The following is a 13017-nucleotide window of genomic DNA, read 5'->3' as shown; positions in this document are numbered from 1 at the left end:
CAAACTAAACTCATTCCAAGGCCGGTCAGAGATGCTCACAACAAGTAACTGAAGGAAATAGGATGTTTTGCTTCTCTCCCAGGCCTGTGCTCTACCAGGCAGCCTGTCTGACCTGCATATCCTCCTCATTCTGCCATTCTCTTTTCCTTTTCTGTTAATCAGGGAACAGGTTGTGCCATTTAAATTATTCCTACACTTTTCACCTTGCCTTTATGTCAGTGCTGGACACTTTATAAGCTCTTAAAAAAAAAAAAAAAAAAAAAGAAAAGAAAAAGCAAAAAGAGCAATATCAGGATCAGAACCAGTTTTAACTTCCCAGGTGCAGTTCACCTGGCTGCTTTCCAAAGCCAGTAATTGTTTCAGAAGGACTCATTGCATAAATGTGACTAGAAATGGGACCCCTTCTAGCCATAATTAATTTTAATAACATTTTGCATAGTAGCATTTCAAAATGCTTTATATTGTCCTAATCTCACAAATAAAAGAACTGAGTCATCAGAGAGTTAAATCTGCCATTAGACCAGATAGTGGGCTTGGACATAATTTTTTGACATCCAGTCCTGTCCTTTGATCACAGGATTTCTTCAGTGCATTCAAGCATTTAATTTCTGTTCATTATCCCACATATATTATTTGTTTCAAGATGAATCGTCTCCGTACACATGGTATAAAACTGTAAGTCAGCTTTATATATTTATTTATTATATTGATTTTCGAAGTGCCTGGTGGCCTGGTATCCATACTGATTTACCAGCAACAACTCTTGACACACAAAGTTGATTGTTCTGTCACGTTTATTGTATTCTGTAAACAAATTTCATTTTCATCTTGGGGAAGATGAGCTTGAAATAGTTTATTTTACAAAAATCTTGACACCTTAGAAATTTCTTGAAGATGGATACTGCTCGGTATGTTGTTGAAATGGTAAAAACTCCTCTCTCAAGCAAGTTGCTTGAAAAAATAATAGATTATAGCTTTCTCAAGTGTATTTTGAAAGCTATATGAGACAGTAAAAAGCCTCAACGCTCACTGCAGTTTTACAGTTCAATTTTCTAGTAGGCTCCTAATTACTGACACTCATTTAACACACTCCATATCATAACCTTGTTGCAGTGGGGATTTCTGCAACATGTATAGACAGCGAGGCCTGTGGAAAAGAAATAGAGACCGATTCTTGATAGATGTTTTTCAGACATCTTTATTCTCCAGCTGCATGGCCAGACAACTGATGAAGAACCCCGACAATCAGGGGACCAGCAGGGAGTAGGGAAACCCCGTGCCTCTACCCCAGGGTCCCCTCCCCCCAGATCCCACGGCAGGGGGGAAGAACCCCGACATAACCTAGTTCCTGACTATCTAAATCCTTTTTCCAACATGGGAGTGGTATGGTGCATAATGTAATGTGTTAGGATATGTGATTACATGGGAAACAGATAAGAGGTTTCCAGCTCCTTCAGATCTTCAGGGTTTCAAATAGAAACCTAAGAATTTTCTAGTGGAAGTCTAGACATCTGTGCTAATGGGCTTGGTTACCCTCCAAGGCCTCTCCAGATGAATGTCCAGGAACCTTCCCTCTGTGCTGTCCCTGGCTCCAAGTCCATGAACTATATGTGAATAGTTACCCAGTTACACTTCCTGCTGGAAACCTTAGCAAACTAAACAAACCCCTTAACCAGGCCTGTTAATTAATCTCAACACCAGGAAGAGATAAAACCTGATAAAACCTGCCTAAGTCAGTAGGACCAAAGATATGTTTACACTTAAGCAGGTGCTAAATCAAAACAAGCTGCTTAGCAAGGAATTCTGCAGTTTATCCATTTTCTCCATGCTGTATATTTGTTTAGGGCTATTTATAAAACAATATAGCCACTGAGTTAAAAGAAAGAATAAAAAAATCTTCATATTAATTACACTACTCAAAAAATACCTGTACAAAAATAGAGATTAAATAAAGCAACACAAAATCATAATTAAGGCCATTGCCTGCGTTCATTTTAATAGACAAAGCTGTATTTTAATATTTGAAGAGTAGTTACAAGTTGACTGATCCTTGACCAAACTTGAACTCTACATGTGCCCAATGATTTACCATATCCTGGTGTTTTTCGCAAGGGCAACCAGTACACATATTGTGTAAGTACCCAAAAAGAGTCTACTTCAGCAGATTTAAGATCTCTTGCATTCAAGAATAAATTCACCAGCAGCAATACAGGAGGAGGAGTTGAACAGCTTTTGTACCTTCTAGAAATTTATGCTTTTCTAACATTTTATTGACTAATCAAACATCCTCCTACAAGGGAAAGTTACAAACACCAGCAATTTAAAACACAGTCTGTGAAAAAGACAATATCAAATAAGTATTTAAATGTCATGCAAGCTGTAAAAGAAGCCTGGAATACTTTTTCCTCTTTCTAAGGTACTATCAGAATGTCATTCTGTATTCTCTAGTGAAATCTCTAATCAATTTTACAGTATAAAGCGGGGCAAGGAGGAGATTGCTGAACTAAATTAGAACAATTAAAAATTGTGTAGGGAATTATCTTGAGGGACTGAGAGCATGGTTATCACATATAAATGGCTGCCACTTTACATTCAACCTGAATCAATGGGAGAGAGAAACCTCAGACTGAGAACTGGTTGAATGGCAGATCTCAGAGGGTTGTGATCAGAGCCTAGTTGGAAGCCTGTAGCTACGGTGTCCTCAAGGTCAGTCTTGTTCCACTTACTCCTCAGTGACCTGGGTGATGATACCTTGTTGATGATACAAAGCTGGCAGGAGTGGCTGATCCACAAGAAGGCTGAGCTACCATTCAGTAAAACCTGAGCAGGCTGGACAGTTAGGGACAGAGAAATCCAGCAAAGCTCCACAGGGGCAAACACAGGCCCTACACCAGGGGGAGGAAGAGCACCTGCACAGGCTGGGGGTGACCTGTTGGAAAGCAGCTCTGCCGAGAAGGACCAGGGAGTCCTGGTGGACAAAAGGCTGTCCATGAACCAGAACTATGTCCCTGTGGCCAAGAAGGCCAGTGGCGTCCTGGCATCCTGGTGTCCTGCACTGAGAAGATTATTGCCAGCAGGTCAAGGGGGCTTTTATCCTCCTCCTCTACTCAACCTTGGTGAGGCCACCTCTGGGCTGTGACCAATTCTGCACTCCTCAGCACAAGAAAGGCAAGAAAATGCCTGAGACAGTCCAGTGGAGGGCTGTGGAGACTATTAGGGGTCTGGAGTTGTAAAGAAAGGCTGGGAGAGCTGGGCCTGTTTAGCCTGGAGAAGAGATGACTGGGAGGGGACCTTATCAATGCTTCTTAATTGAAGTTGTCAAAAAGTGCTGGTGACAGGAAAAGGGACAATGGGCACAAAAAACCACAGGAAGATTCATCTGAATAAAAGGGAAAATATTGCTTTGAAGGTGACAGAGCACTGGACAGGCTGCTTAGAGAGGCCAAGGGGTCTCCTTATGCGGAGATATTCAAAACTCACCTGGACTTGATCCTGTATGACCTGCTTCAGGTGAGTAGAGAGGTTGGACCAGAGGATCTCAAGAGGTGCCTTCCAACCCCAACCATTTTGTGATTCTGTGAAAGGCAAAGAAGGGTGTTGAAGAGGGGAGATAAGAGACAGAAGGGAAAGGAAAGAGCAGGAAATTGTTGCAATTCTGTGTCAGTGAGAGAAGAAATTACTAAACTGGCTTATATGTCTTCCTCACAAAAACACCATTCCCAGCAACCTTCTTGGTAGTTTCAAGAAGTCAAGGATCAATAAAACCAGAAATTATGCAAAAGTTGCACTGCACTCCTGTGCTTATGGCCAGCTCCTTTACATTAAATTGACAGATGACAGGAGGACTCTGGGACAACACCACGTCCTTTTCCTAAGCATTCCAGCTTGTGTGCTGAGGCCTGTGTATCCAGTAGACTCCAAGCTGGATGCTCTTTTGGTGCCCCTCTGTGTACTTTTTCTCTAGGCCTTACTTCAACTTTGTTCATAGCCCATTTCCTACAGAATCAAGGTTAATGTGACCAGATTTTGTGTCTGCCCTCCATTACTGACTTAAGAAGGAGCAACGTTAGAATTTCACTAGGTCTTTTAATCCCAAAGGTAGTTTTAAATCCTATAAATGGGAATTACTGAACAGGTGGAGGCTACAATCTGTAGGTCATCATCTCAGGCTGCTTTTGAAAGCCCTACAGATAATTATTATTACTTTCAGGATTATTTTATTATTTACCTTACAGATTTTATTAACTCCCAAGGTGTTGATTCTCAGAGGACTGGCAAAAGAAATATTGTGGGCACAAGAGAAGAACAGCTCAGAACAGCATGATATTTAATCACAGGCTGTAAATATCTTTTACAGACTTGTCTGTTTACAACTGTCGCTAAGCATAGAAAATTACTAAATTAGTCAGCTTCATTTATACTTTTCTTAAGGGAGATCTGGAACATTAGTTAAATTACATTTCAGGTTTAAGGATAATAAAGCTATGTATTCCTCTTGGAAAAGTAAAACAATATTATAAAAAAAAAATACAATAAAATTATAGCAACTATATCAAAGGTAAAGGGCCAAACTTTCCCCAATTCTCTATTTTCCCTTCCATAGGGTTATAGAGTTCAACAGCCACAGGAAGCACAGAGGACTGCAGGGGAGAATTGCTTCCCTGGTTCCTGCAGCTTGGACAAACAGCACTAAGCAATCAGGAGGGTAATCAAGGAGAAAGGTATCAAGAGTTGCTACAAGAACATCGTGTCTTACTAGGAATTTCTATTGCAAGTAAAATTCAGAGTTTAAGTTTTATCAAAATATCTTGGAAGAGAACTGGAAGTGTCACTGCAGTGTAAGCAAACATATATTCTTAATCTTTACCAGATTTCCTAGATTCTGTTTCTTTCTTCTCTTCCCTTAAAATATTTTGGATTGTGTAGCAGATCCAACTCTGCAGTCTTTGCACTTGAAGATGCGACATACCAGTAAGGTTTGTGGGGTTTTTTTGAATCCACCAAACTTTTAACATGTGTAAAGCAAAGAATATTCATTCAGGCTTCCCCCTCCCCCCACCCCTTCCCCCAGAGCACCAGAGGTGTGGAGCCATGCCTGTGATTCTTTCTCATTGACTGGAATTTTGCATTTCTATGTCAGCTGGGCTTCCCTGCCCGCAATCCTTGAAGGCTGAGGTCCGCCCAGAGTACAGAGAAAATCTTGTGCAAACAATCGCAGCTGCAACATTTTGTTACTTTGTGATCCGTGTATCTGTTGCTTCAATGTTATTATGATAGTTACATTTTTTATCTAGATTCTAAGTGAGGAGAATTTTTGTTTAGAAGATACTGTTTTCCCTGGTATTTGTTACAATCGGCTGTGTTTCAAGTATGTCCGGAGCTAGTCAGCTGTTCCTGCAACTGAGACTTGGTTTTCTTCTTTTTATCCCTTTCATCCAGTGGAAAAAGTTTCCTGCTGCTCTCCCTACTGATACTTGATATCCTATCTCCAACTGATGTACATCTTTAACTTTTAAAGAACAGCACGTCAGCTAGCTCTGCTAATTAAGACTCTTTCCGGTTTTGTATTGTTTGGTTTTCATTTGTTGTTTTGGGGTTTTTTTGGTTTTCATTGAAAGATTATTTTGGAGGTATTGCTTCTCAGAGGAATTACTTTTTCTAATCCAACTTCCTCTTCTTAACAATAATAATTTTTTAAAAATCACTTGATCATGCTTTGCAGCAATGTATTTATTTAATCTTCACCATTAAAGGAATGCTTAGAGGGAGCAAAGCAGCCAGTCAGCAGCTTTTTTGAATGTCTGCTACAGGTCATTATAATGCAAAAAAAGTAGGGAACTTGAGAGGTTTGTTTTTAGTTTCTCTAGAAGTGTTTTACATTCTAATAGCTTTCCTGATAATCATCTTTCCTCCTCTTTTTTTTTCCAAAGGAAATAATCTTTCTGGCCCCAACAGCAAATACTTACGGTGGAAAGCAACAGTAGGAAGCCATTAATATGTAGTTATTGATCATGTTATCAAAATGTATCACTAAGTCAAAGACTAAAAGCTGGCCACTGGTCTTTTTATGATGACTAAATGACAAAAATGCTTCCAAACCATTCAGTGAACACTAAACTCCCTGCTTACCTTTACAAGTATTTGTTCCCCACTGTCTTTGGGAACAGGAAGCTCCAAGTGGCAAAAACCCACAAGTACACAAAAGCAAGAATACTGAAGGAATGTTAGAAGGGTAGATTGACTGATGCCATCATCTCATGGATTAATTGGCCAGATTTATGTATTTATATAAAAACCTGCAGTGCTGTTCATAGACCCTTAGTGGTGGACAAGTAGAACCCGTGAGATAGCAGCTCTGGGACAATCACTTCTAGTTCAATAAATCATTGTCTTCCTTTGCTTTGCTAAGTTGCATAAAGTCATTGGCTCACGGTCGACTTCTGTGTGATTCCTGAAGTGTCCCCAAACCAGCTCTGCCATAGCCTCAATCAGATCCTTTCTTACAAAGCAGCATCACACTCTGATGAAGGAAGTAGAATAAACCCAGATATCTGAACCTGCAGAACCTACAAAAAAAAAAAAAATCACCTTTAAAATCTCCTTGATGAATTTAGGGTCACAGCTTATTGGTAGTCCACTTTCTGCCAGTCAGGGATTTACATTTCCTCCACCAAGAAGGAAAACTTTTCCACCAAGAAAGTTGATGCCAAAACCTAAACCTCTGGCCAAGACTACTTTCCCTATAATAACATATTACTTGCTTACTCTTTTATAAAGCAAACTCTTCAATTACTTCCAGAAATATTCTGGGCTTCTGCTCTTCTCTGTTGTATTTTAACTTGCCCTTTTTATTTTTGTGGTGTTTTTCAGCATCCTTTCCTGCTAGCTGTTCAAATTTGATCCTCATAATTCACTACATGTTTTCATTTTAAAAAAAGTGAGGCTTCTCTTGGATAGAAAAGATCACAAACAAGAGGTTTCACCTGGTCGAAAGAGCCTGGCAAAATCTGAGTGTCATATGGGAAGGATCACAGAGTAGAACACAAGTACAAGAATATAGAACACTTTTGATGCAGTTGATAAATGCATAAACAAGGTCAGAAAAAGTTTAGAGAATGAAATGTAATTAGTAAAGGGCTTGGGGGTTTGAATACTGTATTGTGAAACACAACCTTAATTGGGAGGAGGGGGATGATAGAAAAATTTCATGATAGAGAACCTTGGGCTTGAAGTACAAGAAGCAGCTGAAATAGGCACAGAAGCAGCCATGGAGAAGTACTTCTCATGTCTATGACCCTGTTTTACAAAACCCCAAAGGTAATTCTAGTTTTACTTGAGGAAAAGATGTTCCATGTGAACACAAGGTGAGTGAAAGCAGTACAGGCATTTAAAAAATAAGATAAGCTGTTTCCATAGGTATAGCCTATGGAAACCTTTTCCAAAAACTAATCATTACTTCTATGACCCTTATCAGCAAAACAAGGAATTCATGCAATAAAATTTATGTCCAATGAATTTAGAATAAATTAAAGAAAGGCATTTTTAGCTGAGATAGGCATGTAGAAAATAGTGCTTTGGGCAGTTCAGGTAAATTTTGTGGCTGAATAATTTCATAGCTGATAGCAATACATGCAGCTATTGCACATACCAAGCTAAGGATAATTAAGATAAAGGTGATTAAATCTCATTCTCATATAGTATAAATTAAATTGCCAAAAGTCAGGAGTGAATTTCTTCTTCTGAACTTTTTTATTGCTCACTGTATATTTTTAGGGAATATTTGAATATGTTCACCAAGAAGCCTCTGCTTCTTGGATACAGCTGGTAATATAAGAGTGGATCACTGATATCATCTGGCATCGGATTATTTTTGGTGTCTGTGGTAGAAAGCCACCGGGCCTGCAAACACAGCACTGCAGAAATTCGCAGTGAGAACTGTATATTGCATTGTATGTATATTCAAAAGGATGCTAAAGTATTCATTTAGCCATCTTTAGTATGTTTTAAATTTCCTGGTTTGGTGTTCTGGAAGAATTAGAACCCTTTCCTACACTGAGTATTCAGAACAAATGCTGCTGCATGTTGGCGTGGAGATCTGAGGGAAATGAGTCCTGTCGCCAAGCCTTTCTGCTGCCTTAATGAGCTTCCCAGCCCTTCAGTGGCTGCTGAGGAAATCCAGGTCCTCAGAGGGATAATCCACTGCACAAGCAGTGCACATTCCCAGCTGTTCATCAACTGGTGCTGCATGTGTAGAACACACACAGATTAGGTTTTAGTTTCTAGACTTCTGTTGTCATAATTGCACTGTGAATGGGCATTACTCTGTTTTTATAAACTTGTCTGTTTCACTAATGTAATACACTTGTCAAAAAGGCAGAAGGAATCTCAGGATGTATTAGAAAAGGTAGTCACAGCAGGGACTACCTGCAAATCCAGAGGCATATGGGGTAAAGAAGTAGGGGGACTGTAGTATAAACACTGCTGAGACCTCATCTGAAACACCATGTCCAATTCTGGTCTCATATAGTAAAAAACAAAACAGAAAACCAAAACAAGTATGGATAAAGGATAATGACATAAAAAGGTAAATGGAGACTCCCATCCTCTTGTAAGTGAAGTCTGTAGCGTGGCTGGTTCCACCTCCTAACAGAAGAGCTGTGTGTGGACAGAACCACTCATCACAAGTTTCTGCACAGATGTATCCTGAAGGCAAAATATACATTTAGGCTATAAAACAACATTAGTGTGCAGAAAATATATCCAGCATAAACTGATACTGGAGTTCTACCTCGAAATTTCTAATCGTGCACAGGTCCTAAAACAGACTTCAAATATGAGCAATGGGGACAAGAAATGTCTCAATTAAAAAAAAAAAACAAAAACAACCAAAAAACCCCAAAACCAAAACAACAACAAACCTCCACAAAACCACAAACAAACAAACCAACAACAACAAAACAAACAAACAAAACTCCCCCAAATCAACCAACCAACAAGCATAGTTAAATCACAAGAATCCTAATCACTCTGTCCTCTTCAAGACTGAATCAAAAATAGCAGGCTTCTTAATGCTGGGTAGTGTAATATCTGTAAGGAACACCAGACATTCCCAGGAATGCTAGAGCTGTACTTTAAATTCAGCATCCCACTATTTTCAGTTGTTGCAATTTGGAATGAGGAGGGATATACAGAGAAGCATAACCCCGTATACATCCAGCCCGCCTCTAGTTAAGAGTTTTGATATTTCTCTGCATCTGACCATGTTGTTATAACAGAATTATTCTTTTTCCAGATTACTTTTTAGCTGCACTTTTCAACTACCTGATTTTGTTCATCACAATTTAGATACCTCCAGTTAACAAAGCTGTGAGGATTGCATTTTACTACATAACAAAGTCATTTTCAGTGGCTGTGTGAAAAATATGTCTACTATCATGAACAGAAAATGAAACTGTGCCACATATCTGGTTTATGAGGTGAAGATTCCCTTCCCTCTGGGAGCCACTCAGTATCACAGAGAGATTTGAAATAAAACTTCTCACAGAGAGATTTGAAACACAACTTCTCTAACAGCCTGCTCTGATAACACAGACTCAGAGGCTGGAAAAGATCAGAGCTGCAAAACCTGCACCTGAAAGACTGAGCTGTTACTTCTCTGCTGCAAGCAGATAATAAAAAGTGTTCATGGAAACCATTTTTAAGCTTATCTAACAATCCCTGATTAAAAAAAAACCTTGAAAGATGTGAATTACAAAGGACAGGCAAGTATCTAAAATGGCAGGGGGAGTCATCATCCTTTCCACCTTCTCTAGTGGTACCCCACCTTGGTAGCATCAATCCCAAAGATATTTTGCCTCTTAGTTCTCTCCCATGTTCTCATCTGTCTAAGGCTCTGCGCTAAGGATTCCTGGCTCAGAGGAATATCATAGTCCATGACAGTTAAACAGATTGTATGTGTGCATGTCAAACACTTCATAATGTAATGAGAATTCCTACTCATGGATAAAAAGCCAGCCACTTCTAGCAGAGTTTCCCCTAGGCCTTCACTCAGCTCATGGACTATGAGTAGTCTGACTACACCAACTACCAACCCCACATCAGTGGCTACATGTAAATTCAAATCTATCTGCAGTACAACTCTTCTATTGGGATAGTTCACATTGTCTTATCTTGGAGATACCTAAAAACCAAAACCAAGCCCTTACATGCATGTGTTTATTAAGAAAGATTGTACATGGCAGATATACAACAAAAATGTTTCAAATGTTATCTGAGACAATTTGTGCTTTTTTTAAACTTGAAGATCAGTTCTATCAAGCTGTTTCCCTACACATGAAAACAAAAACAAGGTTAAAATAATATAGATCTGTCTTAATTTCAAAACAATCCTCCAAAATGAAGGCTGATGAAGTGATTAATCTATTGATTTGAGGCACTGAAACTTTGATGTAATCTCTGGCATAAAAAGAAAACCACTGGAAATGAAGGCCACAGATAAAATAGGAAGCTCCAGGTAAAGGCAGTCAACTCTTCAGATTTAGAATTAGGCCTTCACACAGATCACAGCTACACTTTGCAACAAATTCTTGGAATGGTTGTCCTTTGTGAACTGATGATATAAATTTCTTCACTGGAGGGTTCAGCACCCATAGCAATTAAATCAGGAAGCCCAGTAGGTTTTCATACTACTGAAAAGTCATCTGTGACTTTCTGTGGCATCTCAAGACTGGGAATGTAAAATTATGACACAAATTTAGTGAACATGTTCAAAAATAAGGATGGATGTACTGGAATATTTTTATTCCTCCTTGCCTTTTTCAGACTGCTAAAATTAGCAAAGGACGGTCTGTCTGTCCTTATATTAATAATGGCAAGGTAGTAGAGATCTTTCTTACTCCAAGAGCCTAAACTGTAGGATACAGCTCTTACAGGATGGCAATCATATACTTGTGTACATGAAAACTCTCAGCTACTGTAGAGAGGGATTTTTTGTTACTTCTTAAAATACAGTAGCACGTCTCCTTATTTTGTCTTAAATACTAGTTTATTTTTAATTTTGGTAGAATTTTCCCAGCTGCTAGGTGCTTTGGTGCTAGGAAGTCATTTTGCAGTATTATTCTGTATAATTAAGCAATTTATTTAGCAAGTATTTCTCAACTCATGCTGTTCATAATAATCTTGCCTAAGAAAATCAAGGCAGCATCTCCCTCAGCTGCTATCAAGAAATTCCAAGGTGATGATCATAATTCTTCCATACGTAAAAGAAGAGAAAGGCGGCACAGGCCTGATGAAAGAGAATTTTTGTGCTTTGAAGACAGTCTGAAGACACTGTCCTTGCATTTCAAAAGCCCCATAAATTGCTGTTAACAGAGTCAAATGCAGCATTGAACACAGCTCTGCCAGGAATGAATTAAGAAAGTACTCAAAGAACAAGTACCAATGATAGGCTTCTCCTTTAGCCAGCTTTTACTGGACAAGAGTTTTTGCTTGAGAATTAAGATGGCAAGTAGTTTGTTCAAATGGCTAATAATCAAGAAAGTGAACTGGATTAATTCCTGTTGGATAATAAGGAATTATCATCTTCTTTCCACTGTACATAATTCAGTTTTATGAATCCACCGCTATACATACATTAAGACTCTTTGAAAGGTTTCTGGGGTTATCCTGCAGTTCTTGAACTTTTCTGCTTTCTCAGTGAATGGATATTTCCTTCTGACCTCAGGTGGGTATGCATTCAGGAATAAAGATAAGTCTAAAATAATTATTTGCTTTGTTAGAATTATTCATCTTGTTCCATTAACCCATCAGCCATGGATAAGAAGACTCAGAATTCAGATCTTGAGCCTCTTCAGTCTCCTTTGGCTTGGCACTACACAAACCCCTCTGTATCATGTTTTGACAACAAATAGGTATCACTGTGTAGACACAAGCTTGAATTCCACTTCTGTAAGAAGCTGGATGTGAGGCATCACACACTGCTAAAACCAAAACTCAGCAATTTCCTTTGTTAATGAGCTTTATTTTTTATATATTTAATACTTTAACATTTAATAACTCACATCACCATGTCCATTTCAAATGGAACATACAAAGCAAAAGCATCACATGATTATTAAGAACTGCACTCACTCCATGTTTTAGAATATAAAGATTTATTGTTTTGATTATAATCCAATTTAATGTCTTTAATGCACCAGAAAATAACTTTCATATCTTGTGAAGTATCTTGAAGACTATTCTAAAGATAGTTTATGCAGTTATTACAGTTGAAATAATCTCTTTGGCAGCCCAGACTGACCTGTGGAGAAGCACTTATGTGTTCTTGCTGCCTGTGCCATAGTTGTTGATGAGACATACAAGGACAATGGCTTTAATAAGCCTTAACCTTCTTCAAAACTGGAGGATCATCACCTTTGATCCTAACAGCAATTTCAACATATAAATACATGCATTCATTAATATGTCCATGTTTTGGTGTGGGACCTGAATAAAGGATCTATTTATTACATTTAGGCAGGTAAAAGGAAAATACCAACATAAAATAACATAATATAACCAGCAAATATAACTGTTTTAATAACTGTGGAAGGCTAATACATATTACTGACCCCGTTAAAGATCTCATTTGTCTCAACCCTTAAAAGGAAAAAAGGCAGAAATGTTGAAGGTGTCACTGAAGGACTATTTATTTTTTAATGCTATAAATACCGCTGCTGACAACTACATTTAATTAAATTATTTACTAGATATTGACTAATTAACTAGGGCTTTGTACACAGGAAGGACTCTGGGAAGTTATTTTTATTCTACTGCTTGTAACTCAATATCTTTGCTAGAGCATGTGCACATGGTTTCTGGTTCAATCTCTGTGAACTGATATCCCAATTATGCCATTGCCACTCATAAAAAGCACCAAGTCACATGCAATGTTATTTCCCTCAGAACTGTGAGAAAGAGAAACGATATCAAATTACTGGCTGAGAATGTGGCATCAGATCCAGTTGTTTGATTCCCCCT

Source organism: Aphelocoma coerulescens, chromosome 1A, assembly GCF_041296385.1.
Source record: "Aphelocoma coerulescens isolate FSJ_1873_10779 chromosome 1A, UR_Acoe_1.0, whole genome shotgun sequence".
Taxonomy (NCBI): Eukaryota; Metazoa; Chordata; class Aves; order Passeriformes; family Corvidae; genus Aphelocoma; species Aphelocoma coerulescens.
The sequence above is the reverse complement of the archived record's forward strand: the minus strand, read 5'-3'. Positions refer to the sequence as shown.